This window comes from Manis javanica, chromosome 17 (assembly GCF_040802235.1).
Source record: "Manis javanica isolate MJ-LG chromosome 17, MJ_LKY, whole genome shotgun sequence".
Taxonomy (NCBI): Eukaryota; Metazoa; Chordata; class Mammalia; order Pholidota; family Manidae; genus Manis; species Manis javanica.
In genome coordinates this window covers 45904255-45926991 of record NC_133172.1, presented here as the reverse complement: position 1 = coordinate 45926991, position 22737 = coordinate 45904255, and the positions used below count along the sequence as shown (strand labels likewise).

General features: G+C 43.1%; 1 long non-coding RNA gene across 1 annotated transcript in view; it reads right to left on the bottom strand.

The window, feature by feature from the left end:
- Positions 1-3190: 3190 nt before the first annotated feature.
- The window catches only part of LOC108388651 (uncharacterized), a 341947-nt gene continuing 322400 nt past the window's right edge, over positions 3191-22737 (bottom strand). Inside the window, exons 6-7 of the long non-coding RNA XR_012126578.1 lie at positions 5693-5826; positions 3191-5037 (exon numbers count right to left, since the gene is read on the bottom strand). This is a non-coding gene — a long non-coding RNA (uncharacterized lncRNA). The remainder of the gene's footprint in view (positions 5038-5692; positions 5827-22737) is intronic.

Here is a 22737-nt window from a genome sequence, read left to right as displayed (position 1 = left end):
TGCTCCGTGCTGCCTACTCTTCAGCAATTCAGATCAATTTCTTGTTAAAAACAGCAGCCCAGGACTTAGGAGCAATGATCACTGGGAGCAAGACAACAGACAAAGGCTCCTTTTGAAACATGTTGAGGTTATAGCAAATTTGGGGCAACATTTAAGTTTAATTTTGCTAGTAAAAATCAGTACATTTCCCTTAAGAATGTATGGAAATGTCTCAGGGACCAAATTAAGCCCAGTTCTGATCTTCTGGGGGTAAGGGGGTCGCACATTTGAAAATTAGGTAATTTGGTAGTCGTGTGAGCATCATCTCAAATCTGCCCCTTATTTCCTAAAGTGAAAAAGGTGATTTGGGCACGTATTTTCCAGGAAGTCCTAATATCAGTACATTGGTCAGTCAAATTGCAGGTCAGGTCAATGGGTCCAACAAGAACCAGCTCCTCATTGTCAGCTGTAAAAGCAGAAAAGGTGATCTCATCCAGAAACTAAGGGCAGACTGCATTCCATAACCAGATAGACAATGCCATTTTTGGTTATCTTCTCCTGGCCCCATCCTTTCGAAATACGCCTTTGAAAGTATGGGAAAGAACTCAAGGTCCACAAAATCTTGTTATCTTTTCTGCCTGGGAACACAGCTGGACCAGAGCTCCCAGGCTCCCTTGCATTTCAGTGGAGAGGGGAGCTGACTTAACACCAACAGTGTCTAAGCAGAGACGACAAACCTCCCCAAGCCAACCAGTACAACCTCCCGTGTCACCTGAGAAGCTCCTGCCCAATCGCTGGAAGGGTGCAGAGCCTCCAGGGAGGACTCAGAGACCCAAGGGAATGGCAGAACCACCAGAGAGAGGAGGTCTGGGTCTTTGAATCACAGTATTGGAAGACCACCCATCAAATGCCTGATTCAACTTTATGTGACTAGTAAATATACTTCCAGTATATTAAGCCACCAAGGTTCTGGGTTTTTTTGTTACAGCATTCAGCCTCACCACAATACAAAGGACAGGCTTGGATTCCCACTCAGTGATGACACTTGAGAGCCAATGTGACAGTCCCTCCCAGTGTTAAGTACATTTATAAATGAAGACAGTTGCTGACAATCACAGGTATGGAGCTTGAAAAACAGAAGCAGAGTTCAGAACGCTGAGGCTCTGCTAGGGAGGCGTCTGCTTCCTACACAAGGCTCCTGTGCCCTGGAGACTGACAAAGCCTTGGCAGACAGGAAACGTGCTGGGCCAAGCCCCCTGCCACCCTGCACACTGCTTCCAGAAAATGAGATCACCTCCACAGGAGTATTTTTAGATCAGCCTAATTTCTAGAACAAGCCACATCTCCATGCCCACACCGGATGTTCATGCTCTTACTGATGCTTTTGCTTTTCGATTTCCATTATTGATACTTACGACAGTATGATTAGTCTGATTCCGAGTCTCTGAGGTATAACTTTGCCAACTATCAAGTCCATGAAGAAGACACCTGTATTCTGCCTCTTCTCAAAAATTGCACAGATTCTTGGTTTATGTGCCTTTCCTCCCTTAGGTTATGGACTCTTTGTGATCAGGCTCTGGGATCCCTTCCTTGGGAATCTTCACCCTTTAGCTGGTTTCAGTACCCTTTCCTAAGACCTCATAACATCTAATGTTAATGAATGACATTTATTACAATGACAGTATATTATAAATATTTCAATTTGCTTTTCCCAGACTGTGAGCAGGGGTTGAGTCCAAATAGTTTAATTTCTAGCACTGGGGACACACCTTGGTGTATCCTTTTATTCATTTGAGAAAGATTCATTGAGCACCTGCTCTGTTCCAGACACTAGGCAGTCTCAATGGGAACTAACAGCTGTCAGGGTCCTAGTCCTCAAGGAGCTAACAGTCTAAAGAGGGAGACAGCAAAGATTGTCTCTAATAAATTCATAAACATCGATGTTAGGTGATCTGGAAGGAATGGGTATGTTTCTGTGATGATGTCTTACCTTTCTTCCCTCAGACAGACCCTGAGATAAAGGTTTGGGTGCAGGTGGCTTGTTTGGGAGGTGATTTCAGGGAGTGCAGTGAGAGACTGGAGAAGTGAGACAAGGAACTGAAGAGAGCCAGTCAAGGTTTATGTTAAGGAGCAGATTAATGCTGTGGGCAACTGCAGTTCAGCCTTGCTGGGGGCCTCTGAGAGACTGTATGGAATATGGCTGAGAACTGCCCCGCTGTGGGGCAAGACGGGTCTCAGGCAAAGATCAGATGCTTAGAAATGCAAATGGATGGATAGATGTATAGAAGGATATGGATGCTGCATGGTAGGGCCTAACTGAAGGACTGAAGGAGGCAATGAATGAGAAAACAAGGACTGAATGGGGAATGCATGATTGATGGATGCATGATAAAGTCCAGTGGCTTCTGCAAGGGAATGTCTGATGGTAAGCCATACAATGTCATTGCCCTGAGAGCTGTATGAGAATATGAATGTGCTAATTCCACATGGAAAGAGATGCAAACTGTAGGGAAAATGGATGTTCCATGGCCAGGACTCTCACCTGATCCTAAGTTCACCCACCCATTGTGTACATGCAATGATGTAATACTTAGCCTACTGAGCAAGCACATACTTGTATATGCATTGGCAGTAAGCCATTATTGCCATATTACTATAAAAACAGGTTCCCTGGTGCTAAGAACAGAGCCTAGAGAAGAGAGCAGGAGAGAGGAGAGCAGAGGCTGGAGGTGAGGGCTGAATGGAGCAGAAAGAGAGCCTGGGGCAGAGGCTAAGCCAGATGCCGAGATGGAGTCGGAAGGGATTCTGGCATTTGATCTACCGCTGTGAGAATAAAGCTTGGTATGAGTGCCTTCTTACCTCCAACGTTCTGTTGTCATAATTCGGTCTCACCAAATCCAAAGTAAACTTGCCTGGGGCTGAAACCATCAGATGAGACAAAACCTAGTCTGAGTTTTCTCATGCACACAGGTGGACCTTTGAAGAAATTTCATATTTATTCAGAACCTTTGGTTTAATGATACCATGTCTCACATGCCCATTGGTAAGGAAGTGGAATTTGTGGTTCTAAATCTTCCTAGAAGTTCCTTATCCATCCCCGAAATGCTGACATGGCGCAACCAGGCCTGCAGATGGAGGCATCTTAGCCAGTGAAGAAAGGAATGCAGTGAAATTGTTCACATGCATATGTTAAACAACCATGCATTCATGTTTATTCACTCATTTTCTTATTAATTTAGTGTATATTTATCGAGCATCTACTAGGTAACAGGAGCTGGCAATTCCATGGTAAGCAAGCAATACCATCTCTTCTCAGAGATTTCCCTGGTGGAGGCTGAAGATGTTCAGTACATATGCAGAATTATGATATGGTAATGAAGGAAATAGTATAGAGTCCCACAGGATGGCACATATGGGCGCTTAATCTATCCTGTAAAGAAAGGGAAAAGCTCCTTGAAGAAAGGGTGGATGAGTAGGAAGTAGCAAGTAAAGAGTAGAGTGGCCAGCCGGGGGAGGATCCATGTCATGACCGCCAGGAGGGGACGGACGATGGCCCATCCAAGGACAAGGCAGAATGCCGGGCAGGCAGGAGCGCAGGAATGTGAGAGTGCTGATTCCGCAGAGAACTTGATAGGAGGCGAGGCTGGAGAAATGGGCAGGAGACAGATGCACAGTTTCCTGTATACAGTGTTACAAACTTCAAAACTGATTCATGGTCAGTAGATTTTTGGTTCAGCAAATTTTTTTTTTTTTTTGAGAGGGCATCTCTCATATTTATTGATCAAATGGTTGTTAACAACAATTAAATTCTGTATAGGGGAGTCAATGCACCATCATTAATCCACCCCAAGCCTAATTCTCATCAGTCTCCGACCTTCTTAAGCATAACAAACAAGTTCTTATATGGTGAACAAATTCTTACATAGTGAGTAAGTTCTTACATGGTCAACAGTACAAGGGCAGTCATCACAGAAACTTTCAGTTTTGATCATGCATTATGAACTATAAACAATCAGGTCAAATATGAAAATTCGTTTGATTTTATACTTGATTTATATGTGAATCCCACATTTCTCCCTTATTATTATTATTATTTTTTTTTTAAAATAAAATGCTGAAGTGGTAGGTAGATGCAAGATAAAGGTAGAAAACATGGTTTAGTGCTGTAAGAAAGCAAATGTAGATGATCAGGTGTGTGTCTGTAGACTAAGTATTAATCCAAGCTAGACAAGGGCAGCAAAACATCCACGGATGCAGAAGATTTCTCTCAAAACAGGTGGGGGTGGTGAGTTTCTAAGCCTCACCTCTGTTGATCCCCAATTTCTCACCTGATGGCCCCCCTGGGACTGTGCCTGTCTTAGGTTGTTCCTCCCTTGAGGAATCTTGGTTCAGTAAATTTTATAAAAGAATAAACCGTGATGAATGGTGGAGTCAGAGGCCACAGGACGCAGAGGCTCCTGGGTCCTGGGTGGAGTTAGAGAGGCCGTCTGTCTTCTTCCCACACTCTCTATCTGCATACGAGCCAGCATGAGAGATGCTGAGTCAGAGACGCAGTTTGGATCTCACCTCTGCCGCCCACCGTCCGCGTGACCTCGTCATCTGAGTGCATCGAGCCTCACTGCAAAATGGGAGTGCTGACAACCGTACCTGGTAACATCAGCGGGTCTTTGTGTGTGTGCGTGAGCGGAGAGGGGTGGAAGAGACGGCCAGCCCAAGAGCTGGTGCTCCTTAAGTGCTAATTACTGTGCCCGCAGACGGTGGGTTTGCCCATGAGACCACGGAGAACGGACACGAGGCTAGAGGCCATAGCTGCAGAATGGTCTCTCGGCGTGACGCAAGGAAGGCTGCTCGCAAGTTCATACCTGTCCAGCAGTAGAGAGGCTGCTCTTGGAAGTTAGAGAGACTTGTGGCCCAGCCCTGCACTTATCAAGCAGAAGTTGTAAAACCACTCAGTGGGGTTCGTGTGGATAGCGAGTTGAGCCATATCAGCATCTTCCAAATGTTAGTTTGACCTGAAGCCAGGAAAACTTTTGTCCTGTAGACGTTTCCTGCAACAGCCTGATACATAAAAGAGAAAAACATAGCTGTTCCAGCCATACCTGTGTGGATATTGGGATGTCCCCAGAAGGGCTTGTTGTCTCCGTCTCTCCCCTGACACAGACTCCATGTTCTCACTACAGCCTTTATGGAGATGTGAGAAAAACTCGGGGCCCAGGCCCTGCATCCAGGGATTTTTAGATGCTCGGCTTGTGCCTGAGCCCCTGTGTGGGCCCGCGGTGGCCTGGGGCGGGCAGCACCGGCTGCGGCGGATCAGGGGTTGGATTCCCAGCAAAGGTTCCCACTGTGCCCGGCACAGGGGTCTCACTCTGGTCGGGCTGGTTTGTCACCATCCAAGGGAGCTCAGCTCAGCTGGAAGTCAGGTCCTGTGGCTCTGAGCGAGGCTTCCTGGGTGGCAGCCATATAAGTCTGGGAACACCTGGTTTTATGCTGGGAGTCTGGGGTCAGACTGATTTGCTGGGTGTTTTCCTGCTTTAAAATCTGCTAGATGACCGAGATGATGAAAATGGTAACCTTGCCCCTCTCCTCCCTTCCAAGAGGCCGTGCTGTCTGCTTGCAGCCGGGGGAGCCCAGGGGCTCCCTTGGAAGCCTGCCCCTGCCACTTGACGTCATCTTGCTGAGCGCTGGCTCAGGTTTCCCAGAGGGAGGCACCTACCAGAGTAAGCAACTGACGGGTGACATCCAGGAATGATGGAGAGATGGCGACAAAGCTGTGTTCTTCGGAAGGAGTTGTCACTGGAGGGAGTGAGAAGGCGAAGGTCGACACCACGTACGTTTTTTCAGGTCAGCCTGTGAAGTGCATAAAATTGAAAAATTTTTAACATTTGGGTATTTTAAAATGCCCAAATGATTTTAAAACGACCACACCTGTGTTAGTTAACCTCTTTGTTTTCCTGTTCCTTTATCTGAACAGTAGGAATAATATTTTAGCTCCCATAAGAAGGGCTGTGAGGAGAAATGAATTCTTAAAAAATTTTTAAAACATTTGACACATGGGAGGTGCTCCATATATGTATGTTTATTTTATATTATTTTACATTTGCTTAAAATGTGAATGTATGTAGATCTGCATTTCTTCATTCATTTGTTCATTCGTCAAACATTATTTTCTGCCCTCAGTGTCCTGAACCTGAAGCTGAGAACAAAGGGCAGGAAGACCAGTTCCTTCCTGGGAGCCTCAAGTCTACCCCTTCCTTGAGCCTCTGGTTCTGATGGCTCAGGTGTCAGGCAGAGTTCAGAGATTTTATTTCCTCTTGTAGCTTTATGACTTTCAGACTGTTCCCCCCAAATTGTGCTTAATTTTAACTTCATTAACTTCCTGTTCTGTCACAACAGTTGAACGAGGATTTCTCCATGAGCAGTATTCAAATCAGTTTTTAATGAGCTATTTAATTAAAGGCTAATTGAGGTGAATTCATTAAAGATTTCTAAATTATGCTTATCCGAGTAGCTATGTTTTAAGATAAGTTTTAAATATTTGTTTTATATTGCATTGTTTGATCATAAAAGTATGTATAAAATTACTTTTTTAAAATGACTAATTAGAATGTGGGTGCATTTTTCTTCCTTAATACTTGAGTAGGGCAGCTAGAAAATCAATTTAAATATGTTTCGTGCTGGGCTGAGGCAATAAAAAGTTACTAGTGACGATGGCTGAGGCTGTGTTTGATCCATGAAAAGTCCCCAAGTCTCTTGAGAGGTGGTATTGTTGGGCTGCCTTTAATCTGATGTTCTGACTGCACTGTATGCCATAACTGCTTCGATGTGGGGTTCTTACCAAGCCTTGGTGAGTTTGGGTTTCAGTGGGGAATGGGACTCATCTTTTCCATGCCCAGTGCTACTCAGAAAGTGAATACATAAAATATGATTGGCCTCCCCCACACATACCAGGGCAGACCTAACTGTCAGGGCCATTCACTGGGCATAAACATTTAGCTAAACAAACATGCACTGAGTGTCTCCCTCCACACTAGGTATGGTCCCAGGATACAGATGAACCGGGGCTCATAGTTTAATGAGAGAGACACACGAGTCAGTGGACATGCACACGCCACTGTGATATTTGTCCTTCCAAGCCAGGAAAGAGCCTCATGAGAGAAGAGTGGTGGGCTGGCTTGACGTGGGCAGCCTGAACTGCCCCTGAGGGATGGGACTCTTAATTCTTGACAGACAAGTAGGTGTTGTCCAAGCAAAAAAGTGGGGAGGGTCATTACTGGCAAAGCAAGTCAGGTTAAGTGAAAGAATGTAAAGTTGAGGATTAATGTGGAATTCAAACAGTGAAAGATGGAGATGGGAATGGGAGATCGGTCTACCTAGGGAATCAGGTGATGGATTGATCATGAAGGCCAGCTCAGGAATCTGAAGTTTGAACTAGAAATGTAAGGAACTGTAAAGCCATTGAAAACCTGTCTCCTCACCACATCCACACACACACCTCAAGGGGCTTTAAGGAAGGAAAGGGGAAGCTGACAGTTCACAATGTGTAGTCCTTGGAGCAGCGTTATAATGTTCAAGCAAGAGAAAGAAGACTAGGATGATAGTGTTTTGTTTTTTTAGATTAGGAGCTAGTTTTGTTATTGAAATTTATTGTTGAGCATGAATGCTTTCCTAATTGGTGATCCCTTTTAGGCCAACTCTGGTATTGAAGATAATAGTTTAACTGGAGATTTTTCTACTCTTTAGGCAAGAGAAAGGACAGTTAGTGGGTTGTAAACAGAGGAGGAAAAAGCCAAGAGAAAAATCAAGGGATAAATATCACAGGCTTGTGTGACTGGCATGTAGAATGGTCTTAGTTATGGCTGCTGTAACAAAATTCCACAGACTAGGTGGCTTATATAAACAGAAATTGATTTCTCACAGGTCTGGAGGCTGGAAGTCTGAGATCAGCCAGCATGGGCATGTTCTGGTGGGGGCCCTTTTCTGGCCCGCAAACTGCAAACTTCTCATTGTCTCTTCACGTGGTGGGAAGAGGGCAAGAGAACTCTCTGAGGTCCCTTTTATAAGGACACTAATCCCATTCCTGAGAGCCCCACCCTCTTGAGCTAATCACCTACTGCAGGCCCCACCTCCCAATACCATGACTTTGTGGGTTAGGATTTCAACATATGAATTTGCGGGTGGGGAACACAAACATTCAGTCTGTAACAAGAAGGGGAAGGAAAATTGGAGGAGGCTCTCAGATTTGGTCTTGGGTGTCTGCGTGGAGGGAGGTTCCAACAACCCAGACAGAGACTCTTGACCAGTACATGCCTAGAATGCTCTGTTCAATGCCTGTATCTCATTTTAAGCGAGATAATGAGCAACTTGGGCCTTCAGGTAGATAAATGATCAGGAAGGAGAAGGCACTGGAACCATCCGCCATGCACATCTACAAAAAGAAAGGGAGCTCTCGAACAGGGAGCTACAAACCAATGAATGGCTCACAGGAAAGGTTGAGGGGAAGGGAGGTAGAGCTCTGAGAATATGGGGAGACCTACCTAATTTTTCTCCTTTATTTCAAAACAAATAGTTTGAATGGATTGGCAGTTACATGGAGGAGAGTTTGGCAAAGTGGTGAGCTCCTCATTCTAGGCATGAGACAAGAAGGGGCTGTGGTACCTATGACATTTTTACAGAAGATGCTGGTCAGAATGGGGTGAGGAATGGCTGATAAGACTTAAATGCCATAAAGGTTAAATGCCAGAAAGGGTCCATCCAAAGCTGCAACTGAATGATTCTGTGAATTCCTGATTGCACTGATTCATCAATCATTTGGCCTCTCTCTTGCAAGGAATGGCTCCCTCATCCTGTGTGTGCATGTGTGAGGTAAAGGAGGAAACCCACATTATAAATATGGTGGAAAATGGTGCTTAGCTAATGTCACAAATCCAACTGAGTAAAACCACTTTCCTTTAAAAGGGCTACTTTGCAGTTGACATTGCAAAGACATTCTCAAAGACAGGGATTTGTCTAAAAAGTAGAAAGGCTGACGAATTAGTAACATCAATAGACCAGTGTCCCCAGCAAATCTCAGCAAGGTGCACGTAGGCCCTGCTCTTGATTTCTTCTCACTCAACAATGCATATGCAATGCCTGCTGTTTGACAGGTGGGAGGAAGAACAGAATGTTTTTCCCAGAGCATAGACAGTAAGAGGCTCTCCTGCATAAACACCTCCCTCTGCCCCCCATATTTGATATAGAGAAATCTCTGCTACAGGGGACAGACATAAGATGAAAGGCCTCATTTTATTCACTTCGGGCCAAAGCCAGGGTTTCATAAGGACTACTGGGCTGGGTTCATTCACTCAGTGGATTTCACTAACTCACTCAAAAAATGGCTTTCTGTTTCCCAGCTCCTCTTGATGCCCTCTTCTCTTCTCTAACCTTACATCCACTGTCCTTTCTTGCCCCGAAAACTGCAGTGATATCGAACTGGGCTCCCCTCATCTATTTTTGCCGCACAGTGATCTCTTCTCTGTACTTCTCTCCAAGCAGCGTCTTTAAAAGTGAATTGGCCCTGAGACTCTGGTTTATCATTAACCTTCCATGGCTCTTTGGTACTTACACTGAAAGATCCAACCCACCTGGCCTTCTCCAAGTGTTGTGGGCTGAACTGTGTGCCCCCACCCCCCAATGCAGGAATGTTGAAGTCCTTACTCCCAACATCTTAGAATGTGAATGTATTTGGAAACAAGGCCTTGAAAGAAATAATTAAGCTAAAAAGAGGTCATTTATTTGAGTGGGCTCTAATCCAATACAATTGGCGTCTTTTTTATAAAAAGAGGAGATTTGGACCCAGATGGGTACAGAGGAGAAATCATGTAAATCAGATGCAGGAGAGGTGTCAGAAGAAACCAGCCCTGCTGACACCTTGACCTCAGAGTTCCAGCCTCCGGAACCGTGAGACAACTTATTTCTGTTGTGCAAGTCCGTCCCCCAGTCTGCGGCATTTTGCCATGGCAGCCCTAGCTGATCAACACCCTGAGTTTCCCAAACGTGCCAAGTTCTGGTCCAGCAGGGCCTCTTTGGGCCAGGAGTGTGCTCTTCTCCCTCTCTGTACACCTGGGTCCTTCTCACTCCTCTGATATCGAGTGGAATGTCACCTTTCCAGAAATGCTTTCCCTAACTACTCACTGAACGCAGCCCCCTCTTCTCCGTCTCTCCGAACCCCACCATTATCTGCTAATTCAGCTCTCCCCACATACTCTAAGTTCTGTGAGTCCAAAAGTCTGCCTGTTTGTTGATTATTGTAGTCCAAGGATTCAGCACAGTTCCTAGTTTGTAGAAGGCCCTCAGTTGATTTATTAAATGAATGAATGAATAAAATACAGATTAAGAAGCTCTCACACACCTGTCATTAACCAGGCATGAGGAGGAGGAGATGAACATATCAGAATTGGGCTGTCACTGTGTGACGTAGAATCCCACAGGTAAAATGAAAATTGACATCAAACAGGTAAACATGATTAAGTATAATAATGTAGGCTTGGGAGAAATGCCCCAGACTTTACAAACTGTGACATCTTTGTCCATCCTCACAGGCCAGAGACCTTCTGTGGTTGCTTGGGGAAGAGGACACCCTTATTGAATAATTTCTGATGAGCTGCAATTGACCGAAATATTCTGACTCTGAATATGCTGTTTTTTCACGGAGAAATAATTCAAACGAAGATTGGTGCACACCCCATAGTCTCCTAGTGGTGAATTTGCAGGATTCTAATTCCCAGAAATGTCACATACGGAGGTGGCAAGTGGCAGAGGACCATCATGCTCTAGGTCGAGCAGAGCTCAGTTAAGAGAAGGCCAGGGAGAATTTACTACCTCTAGAAGCAGATTGATTGGAAAGAAGTGCCAGGCAATTTCCATTTGCATTTTTTCCCGGGTAGGGCAAATGAGAACAGCCCAATCATTTTCTCCTAAAACTTGCCCTAACTTGTGTCCTCGCTGCCAGAAGTTACTACCTTGCATAATTCAGGGAGGGAGGCAATCAGCACTTTGAGTTACATCAGTTTGGCCTGTTCCTTGATAAGATGGCAAAATTCGCCTGTGAAATCCTGGAGTTCATTATGGTGTGGTTTTCTCTTCCCTTAAATCAAAGCCATTTTATCTCCTTCAGCTGAACCAGGCTTCAGAAATGGCATCTTTGCTTTCTCTGGCTTTTAATTATTCATATTCCTTTGCTGACAAAAACCCAGGCAGTGCGATCCTTGGGTGAGTTTTAGCTCAGACTCTGCCAACTGCTCACCAGAGCTGGGCTCAGATTACCATCATTTACCACCAAATGGAAAACAGCCACCCACGGGGCAGCCACGGCACCGTGAAAAGGCAATTGTGCTGGGGACACATATGGACACAAACTCTGGCAAATGCAGGCTTTAATTGAAAAATAAAACAATTACCTTTTAATACTTTTGAAATAACAGAGGGAAGCACATTTATAGGATGACTGGGAAGACACAGCCATACGCTGTTTCTTTTTTAATAACATTGAGTTGTGTTCACTGTTAAGCTTATTAAAACACAAAAGCAGAACATAGCAGGACACCAGGATGCCATTCAATTGATTATTTGTGAACAGGACCTTGCTCCAAATTCTGCTCTTGAAAAACAAAATGAGAAACACAAATTGGAGAAAAGACTCCCTGTAAGGGGCTCATCTGTGTTTTCTAATCTGTTCCAAGGCTGGCCACACAAGACTGTGCACCAAAGGGCTTTTGAGATGCACGAGAAGAACACAAGGGCTTTGGACACTGTGCTGGTCCACCTGTCTGCGAGGTGGCTCACTGATGTGTACACAGCACTTCATTTCAGGAGGAGATGACCCAAGGTGCTCTGAGCTAGAGACCTGAGCCTCCGTCTGGGCAGCCTGTTTCCACAGTGGCTCTTGATTTGGAGTTTTCCTCCACATGCTCCACATTCAGGTGCTAGTCTGAGGGAAGGGGACCCTTACAACTCTATGAACAGGAAGGTCTATGCTCCATTCTAGCACTTTTCTATTCAAAATACATCCAGGGGTCCTTCAGCTCCTCAGCATGGCTCATAAAACCCTCTAGGAAACTGCCCCCAGAACCTATCTATCTTTATCTAGCCTCCCCCACCTGTAATTCACACCCAACCACGCCCATCTACTTGTGTTGGTTTTGCAACTCCATGCCTTTGCACGAATAGTTCCCCCTAAACGAAATTATTTTCTTCCCCTTCCGGCAAATTATTAATCATCCTTATAGGTTCCACTCAGATAAAACTCCTTTGTGAAGTCCCTAAACTCAGATAATATATCCTCCTCTAATCCTTCTAGTCTTCTGTTTGTTTCTCTCTGCATCTATTCTAATCACTGTGTGGGGGTCATTTCATTTCCCTAGAATATCTGGAGAGCAGAGCATTTCAGCTCAGACATCTGGCTTATAGCAGTCACCTAACACTATCTGCTGGATGAAATATAAACCTATGAGATGGACTGGTGCACCGGAACAAGGAATTCTGTAGGTAGCTTCATCATGAATCTCATTCAACCTGTTGAGTTTCCATAGAGGATATGACCAGAGGACAACATGGGCAGGTCCATTTTATTACCATTTGATTTTTTAAAAATGATAGTGATAAAAATAGTAATCAACTGAAGGATATTTTAGATAAAAAAATAAATAGCTCTAAGTTTCACTTTCCAGAAATCAATGATTTTGCCTTTCCAATGTTTGTAGGGAAAACAGCCATACAAATAAATACTTTTGAAATAACAGAGGGAAGCACATTTATAGGATGACTGGGAAGACATAGCCCTACGCTGTTTCAGAAACATAGGTTTCTGCGTAACTGTGGTCACAAGTCACATTCAAGCAGACATCTTGATTTCCTCACTTTTTAAATCATTTATTGATTTTTCACTTCACTTAGTTCTTCCAAGGGTTTAAGGCAGATGCTTCCTTTTCCATTAAGTAAGTATCCCATGGCTACATATTCTTCACACTCGTCTTCCAAAGAATGGGGCCATATGCACAAATGTAGGCTTTCAGTGTCTGACTATCTGTGTTAAAATCCCAGGTCCATTACTTTCCAGATTAGTGAAGTTGCTTAACTTCTGGAAACTCCAGTTTCCTTTTTTATAAGATGGGTATAATAATAGTATTTAATAAATCCTATTGTTATTAAAATTTTAAAATATCATTGAGAAACAGTCTAAGCATAATGCCCAGAACATTCTCATAGATGAGTGATTGTTAATTATCTTATCACTGTCATTATTATCAGCAAGAAAATGGAAATTTAAAATAGAATTTCATATTCATCATCTGTATAATAAGTTTAACCACTGCACAATATGTTTTTTAGTTGTCATTTTTGTTTGCAGAAGGCTAAAAAGAGATGGCATAATTAAGGTACTTATGTTTCTGAAAAAATTTAAACAAATGTCTGGTCATTCAATGAGAGGATAGTGTGTGTGTGAAAATCAAAGACATTCACACTAATTTTTCACCACACAGGACACTATCTAAATGTGTCTGGTGGTGAGGGCAATGGAAGTCTTGAGATCAAGCTAGAGACTACTGTTGGTTTAGGAGAACACAAATGGCTCTAAATAGTTTTTCTCTGCAATGGTGGACAAGTCACGGCCCCGTGCGGGCTTTGGTTTTCTCCTCTGTACATCAGGATGGTGGACCACATGATCTGTGGAGTCAATTACAGCCCTTAAGAGTTCTTTCTTTTTCCCCAAACTTGCCATTGGCACATGGATGGATTTTCAGTGAAGATTTTTTTCCTTTTAATTGTCCTCCTGTCTTCTATGTTCCAGTGAATATAAATTATTAGAGGGAGCTGCTCTCATGAAAGTATCTGATGTTCTGTTGAGTTGCCATATTGAAGAAATATGTGGGCCACTTTGGGGAATAATGAGTTTGGGTCTCCCAAAATATTCCACTAGGCATTAATGGTGCCTTTGAGTTCTTGTAAAGATGCCTAAGGTATCCCATTAGGGATTGGACTTGATAACCCTAGAGGATACCTTTGTAACCGTAGAGTTCATTAAAATGCTCTTCCCCTACTCTGGAATGAAGTTCCACAGGAGGAATTGCAACAGTTCCCTTTCATTGCACTTAGTCATCTCCACTGTTACGCTAAAGGGGAGGGGAGTGCTTGCTCCTTCTGCCAGCCAGTGGAGGCAGAGACTTGGAAGCAGAGACACTGCTGGTTTGTTTCTCTGCAAAAATGCAGGGTATGCAATGTTCACAGATCGAATCCATACATTGGCCCCTCAGTCTGCCACTTGCTGGGATTTATGGAGCAGCCACCTGCCATGCAGACAACAGTGGGCTATTATGGTGCTAAAGTTCAGCTCCTCTCAGAGCCAAAGTAAAGAAAGGCAACTGTGTTTATTTTAAATACATAATCAATCATAACCCTGCGAATAGCCACTTTTCTATTAATGCCTTCATATATCATCTAAAGCCCTCTTGATTCTACATAATTCTCTTTTGTCTGGTTCCTTGTCTTTCATTCAGAGGGTAATATAGAATTGCTGCTTCACACAAATCTTTCCTCTATATTCTTTCTTTAGATCCAGTGTTAGCAAAAGAAACATTTTCTATAAATAATGCAGATGGGAATGACTCGTGAATACTCCAGCTACAAGGGATTTTAGAGTAGGGGAAAGACCAAATGACTTTTGAGAAGTGAGCCCCCAGGGCTGGCTCAGGTATTTGCCATTTAATATCTGTGTGACTATAGGTCGGTCATTACTTTTCTGAATTACAGTTTCCTCAACTGCAAAGCAGGGACCTTGTAGGACTGCTTGTGAAGCTCTGTGTAATGAATACATAGTGGTTCATGAGCACTATGCCTACAGGAAGTTCTGTTGATATTGCTTCTCATTCACTTTGAGTCAAAGCTATATAAATATTTTAAGAAGCTCATTGACTGACAGACAATCAAAGTTAAGTGAACAACAGGGAGAAGGGGTTAAAGCCTACAGCAACAACTTAAACAGTTAAAGAAAAGTGGGTGATTAATCTTGAGAGGAAGCTTAGGAGGAAAAAGTGCTGTTTTAAAATATAGGAAACTGAGGCAGCTTGCTTTTTCTACTAAGAGAAGCCTGAGAATGGGTAGACCATTATTTGAGGCATATTGTAAGATCCAATTGCTCAAACTCTGCTTTCAGAATGTGCTGCCTTTCAGATTCTGAGCTTAACTTTGCTGCAAGTATGGGAACCTGAGCAGTGCAGCTGGGGGTTCTCAGCATGGGTTAGAGAGAGAGCTTAATGGTATCAAAGCATGGTCTGCCTTTCCCATGAGAGACTGTAATTTCTTGGTGAAAAATGTTGACTATAATAAGAACCTCTCCTTATTATCCAGATTACCAGAAGTCTTGCAAAAAGGAAAGAAGGGTCTGTCACTTATTGAATTTATACTATGTACAAGCCATTCGATACTCAGGTTATTTCAACCTCATAACACCTAGTGCAGGACCAGGTATCTAGTAGGCAATCAGCAAATATCTGTCAAAAGAATGAAGAAATCAGTGACTCTCTAAAATGCACTATTGTGCAAATTTGACAAATGAGAGAAGATAGTTTGTAAACAAGAAGTAGCCATTTTGAGTGGTCTTAAAAAACATGCCTGTAATTTTAGACCATCTTTGAGAAGGAGTTTTTACCGGCCAGATTCAGACGTCAAACTTCATTTTGTCTTAGTGGAGAGTTTTGAGTTGCAAAATCAGCAATTTAGAGAATCCTGCTGCTTATCAAAAGTTAGAATGTCCTCCACCAGCAGACAGGACAACTGTGCTAGTGAAAACATATGCCTTTTCACTATTAAGCCAATGTGAACAATGTGATTGGAACTGAGTAAGTCACAATAGCTACAAGATTTGTATATAACATTAGGATAATTTTAATGTTATAATTACCGCAAATCTTCAACATTTTCTATTTACAAATAGACCTTGGGAAAAGGATGCTTCCAGCAGGTGTAATGTTAATATCCTTGTATAAGTAATTTTAAAACGCTGAAAAAAGGCACCATATGCTAAACTGAATGAAATCTATGAGTTCATTTTCTACTTCCTTTAACTAGGAGAAAGTTTACTGAATTCCTGCTGGTCTTTTCCATCATGCAGACAACAGGGTCCCCCAGATTGATCCTTTAAGCTGTTGCCTTCTGAAAGACATCTATCCTTAGGAGTCCACTCCAATGATGATTTAAGGAATTGCCCTTGAACAATCTTCAGGTTCGAACTCCCTAGACCTGTATCCAGTTTAGAGACAAATGCAGAGTTTGTGGAAGACACCATCCTTCCCCCATCCCAAGTTTAGCAAACGTGGCAGGGTATGTGGTCCCCAGTGCCATGGGGCTGCCGAAGCATGCTGCTGTACCCTGAAACCATTTTCTTTCTTCAGGAGCAGTTAATTTATGCATATCCCCTGGGGTTTTAAAAAAACAAAGAAAGCAGAAGGCAGCTGATGATGAAAAATGGACTTTTGTTGTTTTTCTAGGAAAAGTGTGTGCAGCAGTTTGGGCACTAGATTGGAAGGTTGACAGTGAATTGGAGAAATGGGATTTTTTTTGGCCATCTATTAATTTACTAAGTTGTGCAAATGTGCAGTTTTCTGATTGGTATGTTGAGTGCCTTTCAAAGGTCAGTGGTAAAGTCAGAGTGAAACTCCAGTGATTCTCTGTCTTGTTGAATTCCATCAAGCTGAATAATCCACCACAAAAAGTAAATTTTTCTTGGACATCCCAAAAAAGGCATTTGGGGCATCAACGGCTGTCCTCAGTTATGGATTGACCCTGGAATTATTACCAAGAAATTAAAGAAAATTAAGGCTTTTTATTTTTAGTGTGTGTGTGGGTGGGGTGGGGTGGATGGTAAAAGGAGTCCATTACTTATATTGCCTTCTTATTTTTTTAACAAATATGCATGAGTATGCCTAATATATCCCATGCTCTGGAATGAAACACTGTGAATACAGAAAAAAAAGAAAAATATGTTTCCTTTTTCGAAAGAGATTACAGTCTATTTGGGGATGCAGGCCATACACACAAGTCAATATGAATATAATAAAATAATTGTATATATTATATATAAAATATATATACACATACATATGTATATATAGAAATAATATAATAAATTGTAATTATGCTTGTACTATATAGTTTATCGAATGACTACTCAATGAATTGTCATTTCTTGATGCTAAAAAGTACTTTGTATTTACCTATGTATGAGAAGATTCTGAGTGAAGAAATTGAGAGCTTGTGATGCAGTCTTAAAAACTAAGGTCCAGAGAAGAAAGCTGATGGTGTGAGGAAGAGCTGATGAAGGGGAGGCTAATTTTTGCTGAGGTAATCAAAGGCACTTCCCAGGGGAGGCAGCATTAAATTGGACCTTGAGGGACAGGACAGGGGCGTGCAAGCAGAAAGTGAGTGCGAGGAGACCATTCTGGGAAGAGGGGGTGCCATGGGCAGAGCCATCTTGCTAGGAAAAGAAAATGAAGCATTGTGAAATGAAGAGAAATGTGGAATAATGGTTTCAAGTTGTATAGGAGAATGTCAATGGAGAGTCTGCACTGGTGAGGTAGAGACATTTAACAAAATACTGAGGAATGTGGACTTTACAGTAAGGACTCCAGTGTTCCAGAAGTAGTCAAGCACCTTATTGTCCAGAAAGAGAGGAGGTTGGGTGACTCCAGCATCCAGACGCAGAGCTGGAGGGGTATGCAGAGGATTTAGACACTGATGTCAAGTCTTCATGACCTGGTCTGGTCACCACTGTAGCCTCATTCCTTGCCATTGTCTCTCTGGATTCCAAGGGAAAACAATACCAGATTTCTTTCAGTGCACTATTTTTGGCCTCTGGACTTGGCACATTCTGTAGCGTGTGGTTGTAATGTCTCTCTTTCATCTATAGCTGGTACTTTACTCATCCTCCAGGCTTTAGCTTAGATACTACCTCCTCCAAAAGATATATTTGATTCAGCAATTCTGAGTTAGGACCCCTACACTGGGCTCCTCCAGCTTTGTTTTTTCTTCAATGAGGATATGTGTTACACTGTATGTCATTGTTTGGCTATTTGTCTACCATCCCCTCCTACAACATATACACATATAAATGGGCTGTGAGCTCATGAAGACAGGGATTCTGAATAACTACACGGGGCATTCAAGTTGGCTTATGTTCCAAGAGTCATGGAGTTTGGTTTAAAAACAATTAAGTTAATTTAAACAATTTATATTTGTTGAAGTGAAATCCTTGAGAGGCCTTAAGATAGATGGTTAAAAATGAATGAAAGGCAGACATGTTGAGCTAGATGACAGTGTAGCTACTTTTTAAAAAAGTTTTTTGATCCCCAAATGGTAACAGCTGTAGGACCATGAACTCCCCAATCCTTTTCCAGTTTCTTGCATTCCTGCCATTAACGTGGGATTTATAGGGGCCCTTTTCAAAGGAGGCAGGATCAAGAAGAGCTTTGACAGAGGTGTAAAAATAGTGATGGAGCTGAGTGGATAGAAACCTCCTAACTGAGCCGCTGTTGAAATGTGAGACTGGAAAGCAATGTAGTCACAAGGGCACAGGGGCCGGGAGAATGTGGCTGGTGTCCTGTCCCTGCGGCCGCCTGGAAAGTCATTGCTGCAGACCTGCTTCAGCCTGATTGCAGTTTTTGTGGGTTTAAAAACAAACAGAGATTAACTGGAGCCTTTGGACATTTTGGGGGCAGAAGTGGACTTCTCAGTTGAAATGTCTGTTCAAATATTCCAGATGTTCCAGGAGCGGGGAGGACACAGAAGCGTCCCAATTGGAAAGGACCAAATGCAGGAGCTGAAGCTGAGGTTGGAGCTTAGACTCTGGGGCCAGGTTGCAGCTGAGTGGTTAGGTCTGAAGATGGCGGGGAGGGAGAGAGTGTCACGTGGAGCTACTTCATAGAAAACCCATTATTTGGGTTTGTTTCTGTGGCCCCATCTTTCCTTGGTAGTATGTGCAGCCAAGACCAAATGGCCCCCATTCTTCTGTTTTCCTGCCTTGGAAATAGAATTCAATTCTATTGTATTTCCATCACCACCACTAACACCAACACCACAAAAACACACCTTCTCTTCTATGCGTGCACTACTTGGATCACGTGAGGTCACGCTGATCACCATCAAGGCTGATGAAGACAGAGCAGGAAGCTCTCCCACGTCACATTTGCTGCAATCATTAGCCAGGGCCCCAGGAAAAGCAATCAATAGCCACAGAGTAACCAGAGAAAGGCCGTTGGGGGTCCAGAGCATTCAGGACTACACGGGAATCCCTGCCTGGGTTTGACTCAGAGATCGACTGCTCTTGTCTCGTGCTTTCCACACTGAATTTAAGAAGACAGGGTCACTCATTTGTGTCCAATTTTTGGCAATTGTGAATAAAGCTGCTATAAACATTTGTGTAAAAAAAAGGCAGGGTCACTAGATATTACACAGATCACACAAACCATCAGAACACAGATTCTTCATGGGTGAGGCATTAGATGCACTCTGAAAAGAACCCTCCTGTTCTAAAAGAGACTCTCAGCACCTAAAAAGCCTAGGTAAAAAGCAATTGGAAACTCCCATCTACTCTACTTATCCTTATGTAGAATTCAATTCTATTGTATTTTGCAGTATACACATACTAAAATATTTTATTATATATGAAAAACTCCCCAGTCATAATTCAGTATTAGTATTTCTCCATTCCTCACATATGTTGCTCTCTGTACCTTGAACCATTTTTCTGTCTCTTTTCTCTGAGGTCACTGAAGAAGGAACTGAGAAAGGAGTCTGTGAACCCTCCCACTCAATATTAGAGCCTCTATGTATTTCTGAAGATACAGGTTTTGTTTTGAAAATATCTTATTAATTCTAATGTCTGGTGTAACTGCAGGAAGAGTCACATTCTGCCAAGCAGAGACTTGTCCTGATGGCTGGTATCTTCCCTGGCTTAGGGGCACTGACTCTTTCTGGTCTCAGTGACCTGCTTCTTCCTGTGAATTGGGAGATGAAACTCTAGGATCAAGGACCACTCAGGGTCAAAGTTGATGATGACAGAAGTGGGAGACAGGGTCGTAAAATGCATGATGCGGGGAATGAGAAGTAGGGACACTCCTCTGAGAAGTGGGAGACCCTGGGGACAGAGAGCAGACAAAGTGGTATGGTAAAGCCACACCGAGTCCCTGTGGAAAGAAATACGTGACGAATGCCCAAGCTGGTGTCGGGTATAAACAGAGGCTGAGAGATGATGGGCTTCAGGGTGTCAGTCTTCTCAACATCAGGTGCATTGGACACCAGGTACTTATCGAGCTCATGCTCTGAACCAGGCCCTGTGCTGGATGATGAGGTCATAGCAGTGAACAGAAAAAGACTTCTGTCTCCCTGTGTGGCATCTGTGTCCCTATGGCAGAGCACAGGCAGGTGGCATGAAACTTGGGGTTTAGCTGGGTTCAGGCCTTGGTCTTGCCACACATACTGACCACATGCCTTTAGGCGAATGACTTAATCTCTCTGAATCTGTTTTCTCTTCTGTAAAGCGGAAAGGAATGTTGTAAGGCATGAACTATGCATGCAGTGTGCACAGTGCTGGCAGAGGCTCCTAGTACAGGGCAGCTCACAGAAGTGTCTCTGGACCCCCAAGGGTGTGATGTCCAGCATGTGGTGTGAGCACTTTTGGTTGAGAGCTGATGGTCGTAACTCAACCACTCTTTGACAGTACGTCAACATACAGTGCTGTCAACTCAGACCTTCCTGTTCCCCATCTGTCAAAATAAGTGGAAAGTCGATTCTAGATCATCAGGGTATATCTGGGACCCCAAGGCATCCAGAAAACCCTTCACTGCTTCCATTTTAAAACTGATGAGATTTACTGGACAGCCATTTAACTGAGTCATTTTTAGTAGTTGCTGTTAATTTACTAACAGCAGCCAAGTACCTCTTCTTCCTATGGTAAGTGGGTTCCCACCATTTGGGACTCAAGAAGAGATGACATCTATAGGGGAGTGGGCTAGAGTTACATAAAGCAAAGCTTCTGGGTCTGTAAATAGCAGATCAACCATAATGAATTCTCCTTAAGGAATTTCTCAAGAAAACATGAAGAGACTTACTTGGCTTCTCATTTTTCCAGTATCACCCTTATTGCAGTCCCCTGGATGAAAATATTAAGGGATTCATAGGCACTGAGATGCCTATATAGTTATAGTTTATTAACCTAAAGTTATTTTTCTAGTCAATTTTTTTTTTTGCTATTTTTACATGGAGAAGAAGGTGTCACAAACTAATAATGGCCAGTATAACAGCAATGGGGTAGAGGGCTATGGGGCCCATTGTTAGCTCCTGGCACTGTTCTTTCTCCAAAGCTTCTATCCCTTTGGCATTTTGTCACATTAAGGGCATGACAACAAGAAATGGAAAAATGATGCCTGCTTTTGAGACCTATTCTCACCTGGAAGTCAGCATTATGTGTCCTGCCTGACTTGGTGTTGAACTCCAATTGTACTTTTGTGTACATACTAGGCCTTCCCCTGTAATGTGATCATATTCACAGAAGTTTGCCTTGAATTCCCATTATGAAAGAATTAACTTTTCAACTCAAGACTAGGCATACCCTATACATTTAAAAATTTTATTTATTCACTAAATTAAATAAATTAAACCTGTCAATTAAACTAGCTGCTATGGTTTTGACAACCTACTATGTGTTTAGTAGACACTAAACATGTGATTTCAAAACCTTGTAGCAGTCCTACAGGAGCAGAAGATATTATGGCTACTTTTTGATGAGGAAAAGAAGGATCAGACATTGCTCAAAGCCAAATCGATAGTGAACACATCAAAACCAGGCAAGCCTGGAGAGCTTTTGAATCCAAGCCAACACAGGCGCCTCTTGTCTTGATGCTTCGAGTTTCCGGTGCAGATTACTGGGACCTGCAAAGGGGTTTCATCAATCTCCTTCTGTGTCCTGGGTTTCCAGTCTGCTCAATTCAACACTATGGTCGTGTCGTTTGTATGGAAATTGAGAGCTCGAAGGGGCTGGAGTCCCCGTCCCAGGAAATGATGGGTCCCACCTTCGAACTTGCCATTAATAAACTGAGCTGTCCCTGTTTCTCTGTGGCACAGCTTGACATTTAGGCTGAGGGTTTGTGATTCCAATGAACAGCTCAGGGTGGGATGGGTGTGCGTGTTTGTCACACAATTAAAAGCTAAACAAAGGAGGCTAAGGCTTTCATTAAAAGCCATTTGCTTTTATTTACTTAGTGTTTTCCGGAACCTGGAAAGAGTACAGATCAGGAATAGGCCTCCAGAGGACAGCTTTTTACACACCAGCTGGTGATACAGATTAACTAGTGGTGGGCAGACAGCCTGATTGTTAAGGTTAAGAAAAAAATGAACCAAAGAATGTGGTCATTTGAAGTAATCATACGTGTGATTATTTCTCCCTTGCTACAGAAGTACCTGAGAGATCTACCAGCCCCATCTTTGATTAATATTGCTTATGGTGGTTGCACGCTGCTCAAGGTGGCATTGCATTTATCAAAATTTACCAGAGCAGACAGGCATCACCATGCATGAAGAATGATTATAACGGGCCCTTGTGCCTTGCCATGGGGATATCTGAGCCCATGAATGAAAGAGTAGGGCATGCCCGGATGGGTTCATGGCCTGGATTCTTGGTCTTTCTTCCTCAAAACATTAAGGTTTCATAAGTATCTCCCAAGAGGAAGGCTT